Source organism: Plectropomus leopardus, chromosome 11 (genome assembly GCF_008729295.1).
Source record: "Plectropomus leopardus isolate mb chromosome 11, YSFRI_Pleo_2.0, whole genome shotgun sequence".
Taxonomy (NCBI): Eukaryota; Metazoa; Chordata; class Actinopteri; order Perciformes; family Serranidae; genus Plectropomus; species Plectropomus leopardus.
Genome location: NC_056473.1, coordinates 12,449,914 through 12,472,505, shown reverse-complemented (window position 1 = coordinate 12,472,505; position 22,592 = coordinate 12,449,914). Strand labels below are relative to the sequence as shown.

The 22,592-nt window shown below is 39.9% G+C and overlaps 1 protein-coding gene across 2 annotated transcripts in view; it reads left to right on the top strand.

The window, feature by feature from the left end:
• The window catches only part of peak1 (pseudopodium-enriched atypical kinase 1), a 104,041-nt gene that overhangs the window by 36,188 nt on the left and 45,261 nt on the right, over positions 1 to 22,592 (top strand). The window contains exon 2 of one of the 2 annotated variants that reach the window (XM_042495643.1): positions 5,816 to 5,868. The exons of the other annotated variant lie outside the window; for it this stretch is intronic. The gene's annotated coding sequence lies outside the window, so the exon portion shown is untranslated. The remainder of the gene's footprint in view (positions 1 to 5,815; positions 5,869 to 22,592) is intronic. 2 annotated transcript variants of the gene reach the window in all.

Here is a 22,592-nt window from a genome sequence, read left to right as displayed (position 1 = left end):
TGCCATTATTAAAAACAGAAAAGTTGACTTGTCATTATGTTGTGTATATACCTTATAGAGTAACTTCCAACTAGCACGTGCAGTCATTGTCTAGCTTAGTAACTGTGGTCACTTGGTATGTTTTCTTTGACAGCTGTGCGCGTGATTGACGGATTCTTAATCCTGATTTCAAGAACGCATTACGCACAATTCTCGTGAAATTATTGCTTAAAGTATTGTTTGCACCAAACACAGATACTACTTTAGATACCTGTGTTTGTGTTTCTGGTTCAGTTTCTTTTTGTTGTGTTTTTTTTTTTTTTTGCCTTAACTTGGTTAAGAGATTCCACTGTGGGGTACTTGCTTAGTCTCTCTGCAGCCAACGTTAATGACAGTGAGTCAGCAAATTATGCTCACACAGTCTGACCATGGAGGTGAAGGTGATCTGGGAGTCAGGTGAAAAGCCTCTATAGTACCTACAAAGATGCCAGCAAATCAGTGCCAATTATTCTCACACTGGATCGAACAAAGACTATCATAATGATTTGAAGGTGAACAGAAACGCAGCATAAGCAGGCACACAAAACAGACATTTGAACATTTATCTGAAAATAAAAAATATTTTTCCTACAAGAAAATGTTCAGAATACATATCACCTGGTTCCACTTGATTGAGCATCCTTTGGCACTTATAAACAATTTATCCAAAAGTTCCTCTGATGCTTCATTCAATAGTGACACCAAAGAAACAGACACTGGGACTCTCAATGCTAAAAATAGCAGTACAGCTGTATACATTACATTTATTTTCAAGCCACACAGTTATACTTTAAAAAAGAAGCTCTCAGACAGTCAATTAAAAGCCTGTTTACCACAGAGTGTGCCAGTTGAAAATTGCGACTGTTATTAAGGTGGCAAAGCAGCAACACACGCTCACGGTGTCCCACCTCTCAGAGGAGACAAACCAATAGTATGCTCGAGCTGTGACTGCTGTGGAGGGGAATTTATAGGTAGCAGATGGACCTCTGGAACCAGCTGATGTTTACTAGGAAGGGTGGGGGGGGGTCAATGCAGTCCTGAAGTTCACAAACGAAAAGGCATGCATGCAGTTGCATCTGCAAACACTGCACTAATTTTAAGTCTGCTGAAATGTGCAGAACAAACATTGTTGGATTGATAGTTGCAACTCTCTGAGGAGGAATGTTTCAGCAAAGAGTGGTGATGAACTAATTGTTATAATCCTGTTTATGACTGCAAGGCTGCAGTTTCAAAGTTTTAAGTCTCGACTGAGGCAATGAACAAAACAAACCTATGTTTAGTGATTATTCTCTTGCCATATGTGCACTGAGCCATCTTCTGTAGGCTGCATTTCCATTGCACAGAATGGCACGGATCTACTTAATTGGATGTACTCTTTTTGGCTTACCTTCAGCAAAAGTTGTGGATAGTACCTGGCACTAGGTCCGTTTTTGGTACCAACTCATTAAAGGTTCTAAGCCAGCTAATAGGATACTAGAAGGTGGATTTACAACACTGCAGACTATTGATTGGTCAGAAAGAATTGTCACTTGCGCTACACAGGACATCGCCAAGCTAATGTCAAAAGCAGCTGTTTTTTTAGTCACTCAACCCAGATTTTAATGAATGTCAGCCTGCAAAACTATGCTATACACCCTGCTGCACAACTGACAAAGTGAAGACATTTCTCTGTTTGGTGTCCGATGAAAGGATCCACCCACTGTCGCATTGAAGATTATGTCATGGAAGTTTCACGTGGTGGCGATCAGCTGAGAATGCCGCTTACATTCTGAGGGCGCAGTCGAAAACAAATCGAGAAAAAGACCTGGTATCAGAAGTGAGTTGAGCCAAACCATGGTGTTGAAATGTGTCATTATCAGGAAATGTTGACCTGCTTGGGTCAACCAGATTTGGTTTTATCAATCCGCTCTCAGGTGTGTATAGCTGTCAGGTGTGTATAGCTGTCAGGCGTATATAGCTCTCAGGTGTGTATAGCTCTCAGGTGTGTATAGCTGTCAGGCGTGTATAGCTGTCAGGCGTGTATAGCTCTCAGGTGTGTATAGCTCTCAGGTGTGTATAGCTCTCAGATGTGTATAGCTGTCAGGCGTGTATAGCTGTCAGGCGTATATAGCTCTCAGGTGTGTATAGCTCTCAGGTGTATATAGCTGTCAGGTGTGTATAGCTGTCAGGTGTGTATAGCTCTCAGGTGTGTATAGCTGTCAGGTGTGTATAGCTCTCAGGTGTGTGTAGCTCTCAGGTGTGTGTAGCTCTCAGGTGTGTATAGCACTCAGATGCATGTGGGAGGACGGTGTTGGAGATAAGTACCAATCTATTGTACTTGAATAACACTGAAACATTACCAGAGCAAAGGGTGTGTAATCCTGCTCTTAATCTTTAGCTTTATGAAATGTTCTTTCTGAACTTTTCCATTATAAAAATGAGTCTTAACTGTCTGGGGCATGCCTATTGATCCTTTAGCGGCTCTACATAGCACTCATAACTTATTCACTATTAGCAGGGTACTTACTCAGGGCCAAGGCATCACATAGAAGAGATATAGCTGCAGTGTTAGGGGGAAATCTGCATTTCTTTTTCAACCCTACTATTATTTTTATTGCCTCATTCATAGTTTTTGACTGTTTTAACATGAGACTTTATTACCGTCATCTGTGGACATCACTTACCCTGCGTACCCACCAAAAGCGATGAAAATTATTTCATCGCGCCTCAAATGAAATCGCGTCACGCCGGACGCTCCAGTTTTGACGCTCGTACAAAAACCCCAAAATGGGACTCGACGCGCGACGAAATCGCACCTTGCGCCGAGCCCGCCCAAACAACAACATTTCTTCCGCCATTTCATTCTCTCGTTGACCATGCCTGAGATAACCACGATCGCTGCACTGTACCTGCTCTGGAGAAGTTCCCAGCGTTGTCTGCGGGAACACCAGGACGTCCATACGTCAGCACGTCGATGACGATCTCAACGCTGATAGGCTGTCGCGGCGCGTCTTCACGCGACGCCGCCGCAAAAGTTCAATTGTTTCAACTCGAGCGTTGGACGCGACGCGAATTTCGCGTCCAACGCGCCGCGCAATCGCGTCCATCGCGTCGCCCGGCAAAATGACGCGTCAAATCGCGTCTTTGCATTGACTTTGTATGTAATCTTGAGGCGCGATCATTTTTAATCGCGTTTGGTGGGTACACGCCGTAAGACAGAGTCTAGTCAGGCAAGCAATGTAAGTGATCAAATGAACACAAATATAAAACACAAATCTCCAACTTGACAACTTGTTCGTGTGATTATGTAATCCTCTATCTTTCACAGCAAAGACAGCTGGTAGAAAAAGTTTAACCACGTAGTCACTATACAAATGTCAGCTGACCTACACAAAAGAATTGGTCATAATTCTTGCATTTGCATTGACTTTCAAGTTTGTATAGTAAAGTTAAAGATTTTCTTGGGTTTTTTACCCTACTCAGCTCAAGCCACATCCTGACTCTAAACACTTAAATTGATGAGAAAAATGTATTGGATAACCCGTGATGACTTACAAGTTCAATACATATTTTTTAAGAGAAAATAAAAATAAAGGCAAAGCACTGCAACAGTCAAGAAAACTGTCTTTGTTTTGATTTCTTCCTAATATGTTTATTGTATGCACCCAACAATTTCCCTGTAACAAGCCATTGACAATCCAATAGACTCAGTGGTTGTTGGCTTGAGTTGCCAGAAATGTTTATTAGCTATCATCAAAGCGGTGGGGGTTGGGTGATTATGCTCTGCGTAGAAATTAAGGACGCATAGAGAGTCAGAATCATCACATATAGTTGTTCCATATTTCCAGTGCCCAATTTTTTGTGGATTCATACTACGAGTTAACTGGAAACTTGCATGAGAACCTTTGAGTCTGCACGCGAGTTATTTCTTATGCACACATGAACAAAAATATATAAACAAAAAAACAGAAACCACAGAGATTTGAAGCTCATGATGAAAAGCAAAAATTAGGTATGCTACTAACAACTTAGTCACAAATATTCACAATTGGGAATGTTGTAAAACCCCACACGGAAATGAGAAGAGAGGAATTTTAAGCACAAATTTTGTTAACCTAATTGCATTTTTCATAATATGAGTTCACTAATGTACAACAGCATTTTGATAGCTGCAGAACTTCAAGCATTTTTTCCCTCACATTCCCATTTTGACAGATCATTTTTCCGTTCTAAAACCAATAAATAGGCTCATAAAAAAAGAACCCAAAGCTCCTGAGATGACTGTGGCTATTTTTATCCCCCAACAAGATGCTTCATCCTCGGATGAATTAATGTTGTACGGTTTTAAAGATAGAATCCCTGACATGCATGTGGGGATGGTTTTGCGATTTTTTTTTTTTTTTAAGTTGTCCTTGGTTGCATAGCAACACTCGTAGAGCCACCTATTTTGTCTGCAAATACACCTCAAACAGATCTTCAAGGAGCAAAGGGAGGATGGAATATGGATGTGAGCTCAGCAATTTCAGAAAATATGTCCTCCTTTCACAGTTGGCATTAAATCCACCAACTGGATTAGGAGAACTGTTACTGTTCAGTTTATTTTCAGCACAAGGGATACCAGGACAAGATAGATGTTTGCATGCTGCTTACTAGAGTGTATATAACATAGCGCATAAAGAATTATACCCTCTAATAAACTGTATAGGCTCAATATTTGTGGCAGTGCAACAACCAGCACAGACAGCGCTCCAACTGTATTTTCCTTAAATTCTGTGGAAATTGTGTCTTAGATGTTGGGATTGTATATATAGACAGTTCTCCTAATGAACGATACAGCTTTCAAAAATAAGTAAAGTACTTGGTGGAAACTCCATCTCCGGAGCTGCTGCACGTTCTGTCCAGAATCTTAAGGAATTTCAAATTGTCTGAGAGGTCAGCGAGAAATGGTTTGACTCACTGACAATTAGGTTGTCGCCATGGAGTAGATGTCTCAGTATCGTGTCTGTTGCTGTTGCAATGCCACTTGGCTGTCATCAACACATACTAAATAACGTTTATTGTGGTTAAATCAAGAACATCACTAAGTATGCGTCTTTATGTTAATAAGTATAAGGGATAGGGATATGTAAGTTTGACTTCTACCTACTCCCTTTCTCACACTGTACTTTTGTTTGTTTGTTAATAATATGTTTTTATTTATTTATTTATTTATTTTTGGGTTCAAAATTAAGCCATTCATTCATTCATTCATTCATTCATTCAGTCAGTTAATCTGTTGTCCACACCTTCTTTAGGCTGTATGGAAATGAATCATTCCAATAAAAACAATTATATGTAGTCCCCAGTAAAAACTTTCAGGCACTTATTATTCACTTGCATCATCTCACATTGTATGCCAAGCAAACTAAAAAAAACACTATCTGTAAATAGTATTTGTCGTACTGAAGGTCGGAGCAGCACTAGTCCTCAGGGCCCCTTTAAGCTCAAATTAGTTCATATGCATCAAGTTGTGTCCAACATAATAAAGCGTCTCTGTTCTTTCAATTAATTTTCTGGGGTGCTAAATGTACCAATGAAGCTGATATGTGTTCTGTAATGCCATGCCAGAACAAAGCCTTGCTCTGAAATGAGCCATGATGTTAAGAGATCTGCCTCAGGCAAACTAACAAAATGATCTTTCTTCTTTCCCTCCATCCCTGTTTTACTCTTTTTCCATTTCTATCACCCTGTCTCTTCATTCTTTCTCTAACAATCTCATTCTGTTTAACTTCTCTATTCCGTCTTTGTCCACCCTCTTCTGTCTCTCATTCATCTGCAGGTTCACCAACTGGACTTCATGGCTGCCCGTGCTGCCTCTTGATTCATTGCACTGTGAGTTCACTCTTTATTGTGTGTGTGTGTGTGTGTGTGTGTGTGTGTGTGTGTGTGTGTGTGTGTGTGTGTGTGTGTGTGTGTTTGTGTGAGTGTGTGTGTGTGTGTGTGTGTGTTCGTCTGTTTGCCCATCTGTGTTTTCCACTTGCCCTCATAAGCTTCTCCTGGTTGTTTAGTCAGTCTATGCAGCATTCCCACTTGAATTAATGACACACCAAACCCTTGGTTCATCCTCTGCAGTAGCTGCCTCTCTGTGACTCTATTTGTCACGCTGTTTTGAATTGCAAAGACACATTTTTGTGACTCTAAATGTTGATGCCGAGAGTCTAGTGACTCCCTATGGACCAGAGTCGTGCCGTGATTAGACTCTCATGCTGTGCTCATTATTGTGCTGATTCCACTCTCCACACAGCTTGAGCACACTCTGGCATTAGTGTGGCAACTCTGGCTTTCTCCAAAACAGAAACTGTATGCATGAAATGCATGAGGCCAGTGTCCTCAACTTAATGATTGCCAGGCTGTTATATTGATCACAAGCTCTTCAGTTTTCTCATTAGTGTATGATTTCAAAACAACTTACTCTATCCATATTTGATATAATATATAATGGAAGTGTAACAGCTGGTATCATATCTATTTAATGGATTCTTAATGTCCTGATTAGATGCGCAGATGAGATGCACTATCGTTGATATATTAGAATATTAGATTATGATACCATGTGTGGATGTTGGATTGTTGTTAGTCAGTCAGACAGTCAGAAACTAAAGCTCAATGGTTTGTGGTGATTATTAAAAAAAAAAGAAAGAAAAAACGTATATCCTTATTACTATAAAACTTGTGTGTGTGTGTGTGTGTGTGTGTGGGTGTGTGTGTGTGTGTTGTAAACCAGTTGAGGGTTAATAGTCTCATTCTCCAGGCATTTTTTACCAACTTTTTTCACATTACATTGTCAATACAAAAGTATAGATTAGTGCATAAGTGCAAATTTTTATTTGAACTTGTGAGGTTTTTGTTGATGACTTACCTTTACTAACATTGTCATGCAGTTATTATCGAACTAATGATCTATCTTTCCATATGTCTCAATGCCAGCTGGGTAAAGAGCAGCCATCTGTGTTGTGTCTCGGCAGGTTTGGGTTGTGCTCTGTTTGCATGTGCTGTGTCTCCTCAGCTCCCACCACAGATGTTGCTGTGTGCGTGCTTGTGTGTGTGTAACAACAGATCCTTCATTTGTTGCACTTGACCTTTTACAAAGGAACAGCAGACAACTTTTTTCCTCTTAAGTTTTGTCTGCAACATTTGCGTTTCTTTGGTGCTTTGAGACCTTGAAGATACACACAGAAACTAGGGCTGAACTATATTGAGAAAAATAGTAGGATACGTTTTTGTTTTCACAGTATAAATCAGAGGACTTTCTTCGGGACAATGCATAGCATGGGGCTGCCAAGTGCTACAAGGGAAAGATAGTATTTAGCGTACTTTCAAAGAAGTTGGTGTTCTTCCAGTCAAGCCATTTTTGCAGAAAAAAAATGTTATTTGAAAAATATTGCAAGCTCTCATGAATACCGAGTTGGAAAGATCGTTGGAGAGATTCGTTGGAGGATTCTACATGTGTCCTGTGCAATATAGGTGCTGAAACAACATATTTTTCATCTCTTCGCCATGCCAAGGAAAAAAAAAATACATGTAGTAAGCAGCAAAGACTGGCTGGCAGCAAAACTCCCCCTCACAACCAGGAAGTGTGTAAAACCATATTTTTGAATTTTTTTATTTTTTTTATTTTTTAAATGAGACCCATCAGGCTCTATTCCACACACATGCACCAGCTGAAATGGTTTGGGGCTGTTTGGAGGAAATGGGGGGGGGGTGAAATGCTTGTTCAGGCAAAGGCAGATGTACTGTACCTTGTGTGAGCTGCTGTACTAAGCATACATATGCTTTCTCTTTCAAAGCTTTTGACCAACAGGCAGCTGCTTGCCTTCGTCCCCTGTGCATTTCACCTGGAAGTGTCAGTGGCGTAGGATGGCATTAGCTCTCTCCTGCTGCCTCTGCCTTCTCTGGCATCCATTCGCTTCTGCTGCTGTTGGTTTGTTTTGCACTTGGCAGTTAAGAGCAGGGAGGTGTTGTGTTCAATGTAATTGGATGATGTGGTGTTGCTTTCCAGGCTGTTGATGCCAGCAGTCGTTTCTTGGCCTACACCTCATCATCTTCCTCAAAGCCAGTAAAAAGAGTGACTGCTCACATTGCAAAGAAAGAAAGCTACATGTTTGTTTGGAAGTAGTTGCTGGAAAATACTGTAAATAACAATGGATTGGTCCTCAATATGTTGTTGTTTTTCTCTTGATTATTATGACACTGTTGCCAGCTACGAGCAAGCTGGATCAGCGTCTCTTCTTGCGTGACCCTTTCTAAAAATGTTTTGCAGGAGTTTTGCCTATTTCATGATGCAGGTCAGGCCTACACAGATTTGCAGCTCTTTCATTGAATCTGTATGTCATCCCTTTTTTGAGTTTATCATTTTCCAACTTGAACCATTTATGTTTTGAGTTTTAAAGGGTGACTCTGAGTTTTGGGTTCTTTGAGCTGTACAGTAGTGTTCCTGATGTATTTAAATCCCCAAATCCAAATTTTGGTCAGAATATGTATGTTTTAGCTCTTAAAAAATTGTATTTTCTGAAGCCCTTCTAAAAACATTTTCCCATGTGACCTGATGTAGGTTTCGACACAATGGTGTTGCTATATATACTCCTGTACTGCTAAACAATCGAGTCACTGGTAGACCAGCTCTGTGCTATGAGGTAAAGTTCCTGTTGCTGTTGACAACAGTCTGGTGGCTTTGAGGAGGAAGATATAACAGCTTCAGGTTCCTAGGAAATGGTTGTCTGATGGCAAGGTGAAGTAGTAAAAAAAATCTTAATGTAGCGCACACTTAAACTGGTGTTTATTTTTTGGTGCTTCTTTTTCGGGATGCTAAAATACATTTAAAAACAAGGAAAAGAATGCAAAAGGACCCGCTTGTTAAGACACAAGTAGAGGCAACGTCATAGAAGTTAATCTTTAAAATAAAACTGAAGCTCATTAAGGAGTACAATGATTATATTATCTCTGGTATTGAGGGTTTTTTTTTCATCAGAGCCTGTCACATTTTGGAATAAAGCCCCTGATTTCAAATAACACAAAAAGACAGCTGTGAATGTTGTTCAAAGTGGAGCCAGATTTCTGGATTAGCATAGCCGTTCTCCAGAGAGCACAGTTAGCAGGCAGAGAAACAGACAAAGCCATGGTTAAATCATTAGTGAAATAAGCCTGTCCCCTTTTACAGTCAGCCTGACATAGTCCAACCCCACCATGGGAAACAGAGGAGAATTTCTGCACACACATGCACACATGCGCACACACACACACACACACACACACACACACACAAAAACACTGTTTCTTCTTATGGTGGTAATTGGGAACTGTTATCAAATCTTTTCCCCCCTTCTCATTTCTCCTTGAGTCAAGCACTGTAACAGAAAGAGGCGTTTGTTCTTCGAAGAAAGTAGGACGAGTTTCTCCAATGGCTTGGGTTTTGTCTTGGGGCTGTTTCTGTCTTTTGTAGCTTCCTATATATTCTGCCCATATAGTGTACTGTATTCTGTTTCTTATGCATGTACTCTAAAAAGACTGATTACAGCCTGGATATTTTATTGTAAAAGGAGTGTCAAAGACTAACATGTATGTGAGCTCTTAATATCTTCTTACGATGTTTATTGGTATTGTAAAATACTGTAAATTGGTAATGTTGGTACCATTGTCACAAATCCATTTTAAACATTAGCATTTTTAACCGAGTCCCACTATAGGGTTGCAGTGAAGTCCTTTCTTTACACCGCCTTTGTATTTTTACACAGAGCCGAACAACAGCAGCATCCAGTGTTCTCAAAAGCTGTGTGTACATTTTCCTAGGAATAGTAATGCACCCAAATTTGTACATATCCCTGGTATTTTGAAAGGCTGCAATCTCGTGACCAATGTGCTGATCAGAGTTACAAGGATGGAAGCAATCCCAAGTGGTCTTGTAAGGAGACAGGTTAGGGTGATGCTCGGTTCTCAAAAGTTTGACTCTGCCTCAGGACTTTCCCCTTGAAACACGTGTTCAGTGTGAACTTTAAATCATTTTACATACATCCTCACCATGTTTCTTTTCCTAAACCTAACCATAGTAACTTTTATTGCCTGAACATAACTTCCATAATTGTACGTAAGGATGTAACATCATTCATGGGGAGCTAATTTGTATGAAACCGTGCGAACTGTTGTGCATGCATTTGTCGTAGGCTATCATGTGACCCGTTCTCTGAGAATACTCTGCAGCAGCTGATTTTAAAAAGCATCCCAACGTCACAGAAACAAAAAGAGTCATGACAGGTGAAACATTTTACACGACAGCGCTAGCCTCTCGTGAGACATATCACATATGTGTTGGTAGCTCTTTCTTAATAATATCAATGGTATAACATGGCAATAACAATCATTTACCGTGTCTGTTATATGGCAGTTGGTCTTATCCTCTGCTCGGAGGGCAAGGAGCTCCAAAACCTCATGTTTTTCCTAATTTGCTGACATTTTCTTCAAAAAGTCAGCCAAAACTGTTGCTAGCTGCTTCTTAAATTTCCTGCGGTCAGTCACATACATAATGCGTTATCAAAATGTGATATCCGTCCTGTCTATGGTCCCGTCCTGCCAGCTGACCCCCTCAAAGCGGAATAACGGCCCGATATTATCGCTGTCAACAGGCTATTGTTACTTTACTATGGGAGAAGTAATGTTTAGGCTTTTAAAATCACGTTAAAACAGCTAAACAAACAAATAAATACATAAATAGATACGGGATTAAAAAAAAAGTGCACTTATTGTCCTGTTTTTTTAAGTAAAAATAATTCTGGCAGTCTGACAACTTTTCAAGTCCTTTAACTATTTTTTTAATGTAAGCAGACTTGTGAGTTCCTTTCTTAGTTTCTTTTTACACATTGCTTGTTTTAGATCTTGAACAGAGTGAAGAGTTTGAGAACGAAGCTGACAAAATGAAGAGTAAACTTTATCACATCAAAGTGCTGCTTGCCTTGAAAGACTGTCGCTGCTAGTAAAGGCGACTAGTGCACGCAGTGTTGGCAAGTGTGTGTCAGTGTGATATTGCAGTCCTGAAGCTAAAATAATTCTTTGTGATCCTAACTGATTGCTGTTCCCTGCATCCCCGCTGGCCTCCCAGGAATATCCAGCTCCCAGCGTGATGCTGTACCCTCGATGTCTCCTGGTGCCAAACATGCCTCTGTTCTACAGGAAACAGAGGGAACGGCAGCAGGGACGATGTTAGTTGGAGGGGGGGAGAAAACCTTCACGAGCTCTCCACAGTCATCACCTGCCCCTGGCTAATCACCGTGTCAGTTTTACACCAGAGCGTGGAGAGTGTGAGTGAGAGTGAATGAGTGTGTGTGTGCACGTGAAAGAGTATGTGTGTGTTGGCGTGGCAGTGTGGGTGAGAGACAGAGAAAACTGTAAGAGAGAGAAAAAAAATCTCATGATGACATGCTTGTTATTTATAGCCATACAGCCGGATTGTGCATTAGAACAGACCCGCTACACTGCTGCAGTTGTTTGTAGTAACTCAAGGTTTGAATTTTTCAGCTCATATGTGTTCACTGCAGATGAGACATGAGCTTTTCCCATGACCTGCGCATTAATACAGCAGCGACTGAACATGTTTCAAATGACTTTTTCTGCCTTTTCAGCCTTGCATTGAATGCAAGTTATGGTCAAAGAAGCGTGGCTCACATTTGACCAGAGCAAGTAAAACCTCTCTGGAACTACCAAAACATGCACATGATTTTGGACAGTTGGGATGTTTTCCCTTGATACAAATAGCTTCTGCAAAAGCTGGAAAGTACAGAGCCAGCTCTCTAATCTGTGATGATATCATGTTGCACATTTTTACCTGCTCCAGTGACAAGGACTTTGTGAGCAGCGAGGCAGTGCGCACTGTGATTTTTGTGGAGTACAAGGAACATTTTGTTCCTGTTCAGAATTTATGTGATCAGGTCGAAGTTATGCACATATAGATTTGTGTAAGCAGGCGGATAGCTCTACAAAAGCTGCCTTGTATTTACAATCGGAACATGTAACTGGCTCTTTAGATATTGCAAATATCCAGCAATTGCATATTGAATGGTGGGATTTTGAAAGTACTCAATCAGGCAAGTAGGAATATCTCTTAACTCATAGTATAATATTCATGTTTAGCAAGGTAAAAAGTAGCTCTGCTCTGAAATGGAAAGGTTAATCATCATTGTATTGAGTGTGGAGCTACAGTATGCATTGCATTACATACAGCATATTAATACTGTTACAACACATCTTCAGGGCACCATATATTATACATTTGTATTTACATAACCAGTTCCTGCAGGTTCCAGCTTTCCTCGAATATTCTTTGTCTTTTCTACTTTTAAGTTTTTATAAAGAAATGCTACATCTAGCACCTTAAAAAAGCAGAGGTGTGATGATACCAACAGCTTTACTAATCTTAAATTCACCTTGAGTAGGTATCACATTTACAAGATAGTTGTTACATTTTTTGGGAATGAAACTTTGTATTTACGTGTCATTCGAGTCTTTTGCGTGTTTGTGTGTACATAAATCTCCGAGCTATTTTGTGTGTGTAATGCACTCCCACACATCTGGCTGTGTCTGCTCTGCCACTTTGCTGGTGTTTGTCTGGAGGCCAGCGGGTTGGTCTCCCCAGAGACCTGCACTGGCTCTTTCCCAGGGCAGACTGCAGCAACTCTCCCAGAGCTTGCACAATACTAAACACTGCACTGGAATGTTGTTGCTTTCTTTTCTTTCTTTTTTTCCCCTCTTTTCTTCTTTTAGTTTTGCTCTCCCTCCCTAAGTCTTCAAGTTTCTGCTTGTGACTCTCTCTTTTTTCTCTTTCTGTTTCCTACCCCAATGGACCCAGATGGTGCTCTGAGCTAAGCCTGCCCACTGAGTGCAATTGCAAACCTATCAAACTGTATTGCTATCATCTTTATACAGCTTCTCTGCATGAAATATGTTTCACATTGATGTGTCAGGGTACATAGAGGTTAATACCCTAAAAAGACAGTCCGGCCCGAAATCAAAAAAACTTTTTTTTGTTTAACCTGTAGTGCTATCATGCAGTCTAGATTGTTTTTGGTGTCAAATGCAGTGTGCTGGAGATATCAGCCATAGAGATGTCTGTCTTCTCTCCAGTATGATGGAACTAGATGCACTCAGCTTGTGGTGCTCTAAGTGGCTAAAAAAATAAATAAATAAACATCTGAAAAACTGACTAGCATTCAGAAATCATGACCCGGTTACCAAAGATAATTCACAGACCTTGTTATGAGTAGTTTGATGTAGAACCAAAACTTCGCCTTCCAACTGTATCACTGCATAGGAGGAAGCATGCATCTACTCATGGACAAGAGCTGTTTGTGTTTTTTATTTTGGGGTGAACTGTACCCTTAACACAGTGGGTCTTACTAACAGCCTTCACTCTGACAAAGATGTCAGATTTTTCTTCGCTTAGCTTAAAGATTGAAAATAGATGTGGGGAAAAAGGGCATGTCCTACATTCCAGATACGTATGTTCTTACCCATTCAGGTGCATGTTAAACAAAACTACAACGGGAAGCTTGATATTTACAGCTAACATTAAAAAATAGTCTGTTTTTTGTCCAAGAGAATCAAGGGCTTAAAGTTGAGGTCCCCACTGGCTATATTCAAACTAAAGTGCATCTAACCATCATATGAGATGGTTAAACAACTTGAGAGTGACAGTTGGAACTGCCAAGGGCTAATGACTTAGCCGTAGTACTGCAGTGAGGACATTGTTTTGACAGTATCATCTGGTTTTGCATTGGCTGTTCCAAGTCGGATCTGTCAGTGAATCAGCTATGGGAGGTAAGCTTATAATGAGGTCGTTTGGTTGTCACATTACTCATCACTGTCTGTCAACACCACTACTGAAAGGGCTTGCGCAGTCCGTGTTTTTAGTTTGTTTACTCTGGGAAGACTTGAGGCTTGAAGGCACTGAAAAGCAGGCCTGGTAAATGTTGTGGATAAAATGTGTGCTCAAATTGCTGGCAACTGATTTCGCCCACTCCATGTCCTTATGGATTCATTTGGCAGTGGAAGTAGCAATAAAACAAAGAGGAGGTGAGGAGCACACGACAAGTATTCTTTGAAGTATATATATCTATATAGTATATTTTCAGCAGCAGTGTATCTTTTTAATGAAACAGTATCTATGCCCCCACCATTAATTTAAAGCTCAATTGTAGCTGTTTACAAGATAAAATCTCAAGTGAAACAACTGTCTTCTCTTTAAATATAAAATAGACGGTAGTGTTTGACTCTCACTGCAACGGGGGCTTTAAGCTCATCGACTGTCAGCATTAAATATGCATCCTCTATTGATATTGTCCAACACCTGGGATTAGAGGCATTCATGTGAGTGATGGCAATCTATAATCTCTCACTTCTTCCATGCACATGAATGACAGGAACAGCTTTTAGTACTTTAGTTCATTTTGATAATGTATTCCATGCTTGTTACTCACTGTATGCTATTCTGTCAGGCTTTGTGACTGGCCAGCAAACACGAAAAACACAGCCACATGCATATGATCAAAAATACACAAAGACACACAACACACAACATGCATATAGAGTCAGCCATCTAACCACTTAGTACATCACAGTGGATTCAGTCCATTACACTCAGTCCATCTTGTGTTTCATTAATATGGATGAGCCTTTGCATGCAGCATGAACACTGTAAAGTCAAATCCACAATGGAAACTATTTCTTAAGTATTTTAAGGTGGTCTTCTATCTTATTGCAGATATCAAATTCAATATCAATAGTCCCCAACGACTACAGTGTAAAGTGTAATGACATTCCTGGAGATCTGAGGGAACTGTTAACTGTTCCTGAATGCAAATACGGCTTCAGCTAACAATTATTTTCATTTTCAATGTTTTGGTTATTTTCTTGATTAGTCGATTCAAGTTGGATACCAAAACCTATGTGACCCATACACTCTGGACAGAGTCACAACGCAGATTTCGTTGCCTCATTTCAATACCTGATTGTGTACATTATTTATTTAGCTTTTAGTACTGTGACTGCCATCTAGTGTTAAATTATTGTAGTTGGGTTAGGTGTTATTTATGTGAATTTATTAAGTTTAAGTGAATTTATTAAGAGCTAATCACATTGGAGGCTGTAAACAGAATGGGGTTTTTTTTCTTTTCTTAAAAAAATACTCAAACTGATCTAAACTAAACTAATCCACATCAAATTAGTTGTTGATTAGCTTACTAGTTTACATCTAATTGATCAATGGGTTAATCATTGAACTAAACTAGAACTACATGCAAATTTACAAATTTAAAAGTGGCATGACTGTCGCCTGCTGACAGATGTTTCTTTGTTCTGCATGTGTTGAGTTACACCAAAATATGAGCCAGTGTTTTTTTGAGTAATTACATATATAAAAGGAAGTCCTCCTCTATGTGACAAAACATAAATGCTTCTAATACGCAATTTACGTTACCACATTGGCTAGCATTAGTGTGTACATTAAGTGAGAAACTGGCTCATAAGATGTTGACTTTTATTCATGTATTTTCTGTGACAGAGCTGAAATGACGTCTCACCTCCTTTCTGTTTTGTTTGGCTTCCTTGGTGGTCTGTGTGTTGTCAGCTCACTGACTTGTTTGGATTGTGAAAGTCACTCTCAGGGGAAATTCTGTAGATTACATACCATGTCAATCACTGTTGCTCATTTGATGGTATATAACTCTCACAGTGAGATCTGAATTTGGAGCTTTCTTTGACTTAGCTCTGTCTGAGCTGTGCATATTTTCCTCCAGACTATTTTTCTCTCTGCAGCATTTCATACAAATCACATTAACTTTAATGGAATGATTAAAACATCTTTATGTAACCAAATTAGTGAACTCAAGATGCATGAATCACTTCAGTTAATAATTGCCAACTTGCGTCTCGTAATGGTTGGCTGTTCATCAGTTGTATGGAATTTATATTTTATTTGATTCCCCACTCACTGTGAGAATCCATCTTTTATTCCACTTGCCTTGGTTCAATCAGTACTTATGAACATTGGCTTCTCTCTCATAAAGATCGAAAACAAGCTTCGATTACCCTAATTAAAGATGCCACCCTAAGAACTCTTCCATTTACTGTGAGCCAGAGGCTGATATTTGTACACCAAGTGTTTATTACACCTATTACAGCCAAAAGAGGTTCAGTTTATAGTGGACTTTATAGCTGACTTTCAACTCTTAAAAAAGAGATGAAACAGAATGATATCTCAGTCTTGCCTTTTGCCAATTCAAGCCTACATCTGGATTCTTTATGTGATCGGTCTGTTTCACTTGTCTTTATGTTATGGACTAAAATAACACCCTTTGTTTTAGTTACAGGGCTCACATTTCTAGATTTCTCTCGTTTTTTTATTCCGTCAATCTCAATAAAGAGAAAGTTACTCAGCAGAGAGGACTTTTCACTTTCATTTTGAGGAGAATGCTTTTTCAGTCCATTAAACCTCCACTTCACTAATAAACGAGGGAACACATTTCATACCAGCTGAATAGCTGATTTTACTCAAAACAGACAATTCAATTGAGCAGCTAATGAGAGTCATACTTGCGGAAAAGCTCCTCGAAACTGGAGTGACATACAGTGGCACTTTGGCAGAATCACTCTGGACAGTAGCTGAAATTTGGTGGAAATTGGAAATTGTGTTGAACAAGTCAGCTGTGACTCGTGGCTTTGCTACTGAGGCTGTAAGCTAGTTGGCATGAGCCAGCAGTCGTGTACACATAAACCCACACTCAAACATGGCACAGGAAGGTTTTTGCTGAATCTCTTGTTGTCACGTAATTTCATTTCACTTTTCTTGCCTGTTCTGCATTCTGCTTTTTTTCCAACCTTAGTTTATGATGGAAGAGACACGTTATGCACAATTCAGCACCCATGACTAAGTGCAGAGATTAGTCAATGGCACCACTAACTGTACTTTGTGGTGACTGTGCTTGAATAGCTGGTGGAGATGTTTGAAGGTCATCACTTTAAATCCTGTGATGAGCTGAGAAAATCTGAGGAAAGGAGGCAATAAGTGCAGTCTGCACTTCATTTACTGCTGTCAACAGTGCCCTTCACCAAAGTGCTGAGCTGCTGCTCACACCCTATAGTTGTACTGGATGTTGATAACATTCCCTGCAATGACCAGGTAAAATGATTTATAGATGGACAGATTAGGAAATGGGTGTATTGATACAGTATATGAATTTGCAGTGCAGATAAGAGCTAGACCTATAAATAGACCAAGACCTATAGCTATTGGTGAATATGTCAGACAATAGAGTGGTGCAGGGATTAGGTTTTTTCTGTAGGTCACCCTGGAAGTTGGCAGCCCCCTGGTTCCCTTGGCAAAAAGCTTGTGGGGTTGTTCCACTGGATTTTGGATTATTGCAGAAAATAGATTATATGGTAAAAAAAAAAAAAGTTGATGATGCCTATGTTTTGTTCAGCATGATAATCTTCACAAATGAACACAACTTTTACAAGTTTTGAAGCGTAAATGCATTTGCCAGAAATAAAAAGATAACATTAGACTATAAACAAACTACTCCATGGTCTCACGACTTCAGCGTCACAACCAGGTGACATTTAATGTCCCCTCCAATCTCTGTAGTCCCATTTCTCCTCTTGTAAGCACCTGCCTTTTTAAAGCTTTAGAGTTATTGGGGGGGATATTAATTTATTTAAGAAGTCAAACTCTCTTCAGCTTATGTTCATCATAGATCTTATCTAAGGCACCTAACCAAAAACCCAGTGACCTTGAGATGAGTGAAAAACTGCAAAAATGCTAACTCATGTCAGGGTTTTAGGATTCATTCCTGCACCACTCTGTAATAAACAAGAAATTGTAGTACAGAAATGCAAAAGTTATGTAAGGTAATTTTGAAACAGTGTTTCTCTTACATAGTTTGAAAAGAAAAAAAGAAGCACATTACATATAACAAAGGATAACTTTTGTTACCCATATCACCATCAGAAGTCCATATTGCTCAGGCTGTAATACAAAGATAGCAAACTGCTGTAAAGTTGTTCTTTTTTTAATGGCATCAACTGCCTCAGGTAGAGGGGGGTTGCTTTGGCTTTTCAATTAACATTTTTATCCTGTTATATTCACTGTTAAAGGAGTTTTTGTAGATTTCTCAGCATTGTTTTTGGTCCTGCAAGGAAAGTAGTGAAATGAAAAACACCCTGAGAAAAAAGGTTTATCAAAAACAGATGGGACTGAGCAAACAGCAAGGAAATGATCAAATAAAATGATTTCTTATACGTTACTCAAACACCTCCTGGTTGAGAGAAAAAAGCACTACTCAGGTGTGAAAGAAACATACTAATTTAAAGTTAAACTTAAAGTCATATCAAAATCACATTTTTTTATTAAATTAAAATTTTCATTTTTTCCATAGAAATAACCCCTGTGTGCCTGAAAATGGCTTAGATGTAACTCTACACCTTTTCCCTTATTTAGTAGTTGTTTATCTATGAGTATTCATTTTAGCCGGGGCCCTCAGTCACTCGCCTGCAGCTTGAGTGTACCTACTTGCCTTTGACTCTGCTCATCAAACACCCAAACCTCTGCTTGTAAAGAGTTATAGATATCATGAGCCTTTGACTGTGTACATTTTCAAACAGCTGATAATATGATGCTAATGTCACCTTGTTCATGACTGCCAGCTCTGACAAGTCGACATGAAAGTGGAGCTTAACTCGCAAAATACGACAGTTGCACCTGGTTTCTTCTCTGATACCCCTTGTACCCCCTTGATTGTAGCATTATTCTAATGATATGGAAAGTCCCACTCTGCAAATTGACAGGATTGGCTCTGTAGGTCTGTGACGTAACAAAACTTGGAAGATTCAATCTGCCTTCTTGACACTGTCATTGGTACACTGCGGTGCAAATGCTCAGCCATGGTATTGACTTCTTACTCACTCATGATAAGTCTTGTATATAACTTAGCAAATGGACATATAAACAAGGTTAAAAATGTGATTTTCACTGGAGGGGGTCTTTAAGCATGTAAACATTGCAAAACAGGTTAGCATAGATAGCAAACATATGACCTGTAACAGCAATACAGTGCTTCTTGGCCGATATTGCTTTTATCCTAAAAAAAACATCTTGAAGCTCCTGATGTGACACTGTAAGAATAAATTATGGTTGATTTTTCTCAACATAACATGTGGTGGCAGATACTGGCTTAGTGTTGCCTTAACAAATAACCGAGCGCACAGCTTTCTCCCACTGCCTGGCCTCTCTCTCTCTCTCTCTCTCTCTGCGGTTCCCCTCCTATTTCATATCTGCTCTGCTCTTGTCTATCCCACTGCCACGGCTGTCTTATCATTCAAGCCCTCTGCCATAAAGCAGCAGAAAATCCCATATCCCATCTCCTCATGGCTTCAGCTTTCAGCCTCAGTTATTCCACTATTATGTACCAGGCTCAGCGAGCTCCCACTCCCTCGCTATGAACGTGCTCTGGGTGGGAGATGAGCTTCTGTCCTCGGCATACTGACTTCTCTCGGGGGGAAAACATTGCCTCTCTGTGGACGGATCAGTGTGGTAGACCCTGATTTCAAATTTTAACGGGAGCTTTCTTTGTGTGGCTTTGATGCCTCACTTCTTTACATCTCAATCTCTCCATCTCTTATTTTTGTCCGTGGACACTGTCTCATTTTTGTTGTCTATCCTCGCCATGTTTCACAGTCCGTACCTCAGTCACTGGCACTGTATGTATCAATACCTCATATTATGCTGAAAAGCTTGTCCCCTGTGTGAATGTTGTCCTTTAAATGTCACAGGGAATTTACATGCTTTGTATATGGATCACAAAAACTATGTGAAATGCACTTTGCAGAGATTCTCTCCTTCACAACAGTAACTTAACACCAAAGCCTCAATGCACAAACTTCATTATACTATCAACTTATCCTGGCCTCAGTATAGTGTTCAATCCAGCAATTGTTAGTAGCAAATTTTCCATAAAAACTCAAGCACTTCTGCTCAGTAGACCAAAAAATTAAGAGATTGAATCTATAGGGCCATAACAAGTAGTTCAAAGCTTCAAATCTTTGGAGCTGTTATTTGAAAAAAAAAAAAAACAACAACAAAACATTCAGGACTTGAGAGCATGTGACAAGCAGTAGCGGATTCATTACTGCTGCTACCAAGGCTGAGCATTTGAATGCATGTTTTGAATTTTTGAAGTTGGTGTGTTAAAGCTAAAACATGGTGTTAGATTACTATTTAAATATGCAGAGAAGTTGCATTCCTCTTACTCCCTCGCCTTCTCACAAGCTCACATTTAGACACTGTTTGCATACAGTTTTTCAGCCTGTCTCCAGTAGTCACATGTTCCCTCCACACACACACACACACACACACACAAACACACACCCAGAGACACCATTATCGATTCCCCTTCTCTCCATCTAGCCACTCAAACAGTCAGACACCGCTCTGCCTGAGTCAGGATCAATCAAGCCAGGTAGAAACGAGGTCGAGATCAGGTTGGGGTGATGGTACTCTTCCCAGTTGAAATGTGCTGGTGCTAAACGCAAAGTGACATCCTCACAGTCGGTCTCTGAGGGGTCCCGAATGCTGTATTTCCCTCAGAGTGACTCGTTCTCTGGCATGTCGGTTCACTGAGCTATAACTGATAGGGGAAGTGATGAGGGAGGCCTCAGGCGTATAGGATAAATGGAAAAGATGAAAGGATGGTATAGTTGTGGGAGTTTGATATTCTAAAACTTCCCTTTGTGTAACATTTATATGTAACAAAGCAAAGGCACTTTGGTGTTGTCTTTTCTTAAAAAAATAAATAAATTTGATCTGATTATATAGAAGAAAGTTAAAGTCTTGTCTGGCTGTTTTGTCTGCTGTGTCATGTTAAAATCATTCTAAAATTCCCAGTAAACACACTCTTTGACTCCAGTCAAGTCGGATCAAAAGACCATATTGAAAAAGAAATACCTGAAGAAATGCCCCTTTATTTTTCTTTTCTGTGTGACTGTTGGGGGTTAAATGAAGAAGTGGCTCTCACACTAAGAGGTCGTCTTTCTCATCTGTTCTCTCTATTGCACCGTGATTGCGTTCACCTTATTGCAAAGATCAGGGCTGGTTCGGTGCATGCTAAACTGATTTCTTCAACTATTTCTTCATTTATAGTCACACACAGAGGGAAATGTTTTATGCATAAGTCTTGCCACGGTAGCTTTCAGTAAATAAAGCTCGAGCCCAGCACTGGCTCCTTAGAAGTTATTCTTATCCTAGTACGAGTCTGGGTCTCGCTTGGCAGTCCCATGGGGCCTGTGTCTTGGTGGTAGTGGGACCATGCAGCAGGTGTTGTGTGATATCTTGTCTGGCGCTAAACCAGACAGTATTTGCTGCTATCAAATCAGGAGCAGATGGTCACAGATCGAAGGCCAACACTGCATCTCATCTGAATGGCTAACTCTGCGCCAGCAAGTGCGGAAAAACCAACAGAGACCAGCTCTGGAACTCCCCCATCATATTTTATTTGACTCTCTTTGTTTTTGATGAAGCAAAACTTGGTTTGTATGGTGTTTGTCATCTGTGTGACTGGTTTGTCGTTTTCAGATTTTTCTCATAGAGAGAAAGCCTCAAGTGGCACTGCTGGATTTGCAGCATATTTGAGGGAATATGGGTTATGACTCGTGCATGTAGGCACGAATGGCATTTGTTTGTGCGCATGTGTTTTGTGTCGTGCATGCTCAGTGCGCCAGCCGCCTCGGTTGTCTTCGTACCGCCATGAGATTTCTTTTTATCTTCTTGTGACTTACTCACAAATCAGAACCTCTGACAGCACAGATGGGGATGCTCACTTCATCTAAAAACAACTTTGTAGGAGAAAACAATGAAATGATCAGCTGAAGATATTTACATACAGTATAAAGAAATTAAACCTTTGAATAAAGATCCTTTTAAAGGGAATTTGTATTGATAGAAAATGAATGATCAATTAGTTGATAAATGCACAGTTTTTAAGTACAATTTACACCTCACCAAGTCCCGCCTCCAAATGCAGACTGGTCAATCAAAGCTTGGTATTGGCCAGCTCCGATGCAGGGTCTGACAACTATAAGGCCATGCTATATAGAGTTATGCAAACGTTTCAGATTTTCTTCATTTTTAGGCGAGATCTGTGGATTTAGAGCTAATCATTGTGCCTGAGGCTTGTGTAATCATGATACTCCTTACCCAAATAGCTTTCTATAAATATATGTTATTAATTAAATTGCTATATTGAGTACTTCTGTGCTAAGCTAGCTACTAAAGAAATACTGAATCTTTACATGCATCTTTTGCTGTGTGTGAGTTGCGACCTACCCTGCTTTTGACATCCTGGATGCATCCTACAAACACATTTTTAGTTTCCTTTTGTCTGCTTCTCTCAGAAATTGCTGCTTAGTTTATCCCCCAAATTAATCCTGTGCCATTGTAGTGTTTATTTTTCTAAGAAAAAATCGCCAGTCTTTAGGTAGTGCCGTTAGTGACAGTGGGCTACATGGTAGCTCTGACAGCTTGAGGG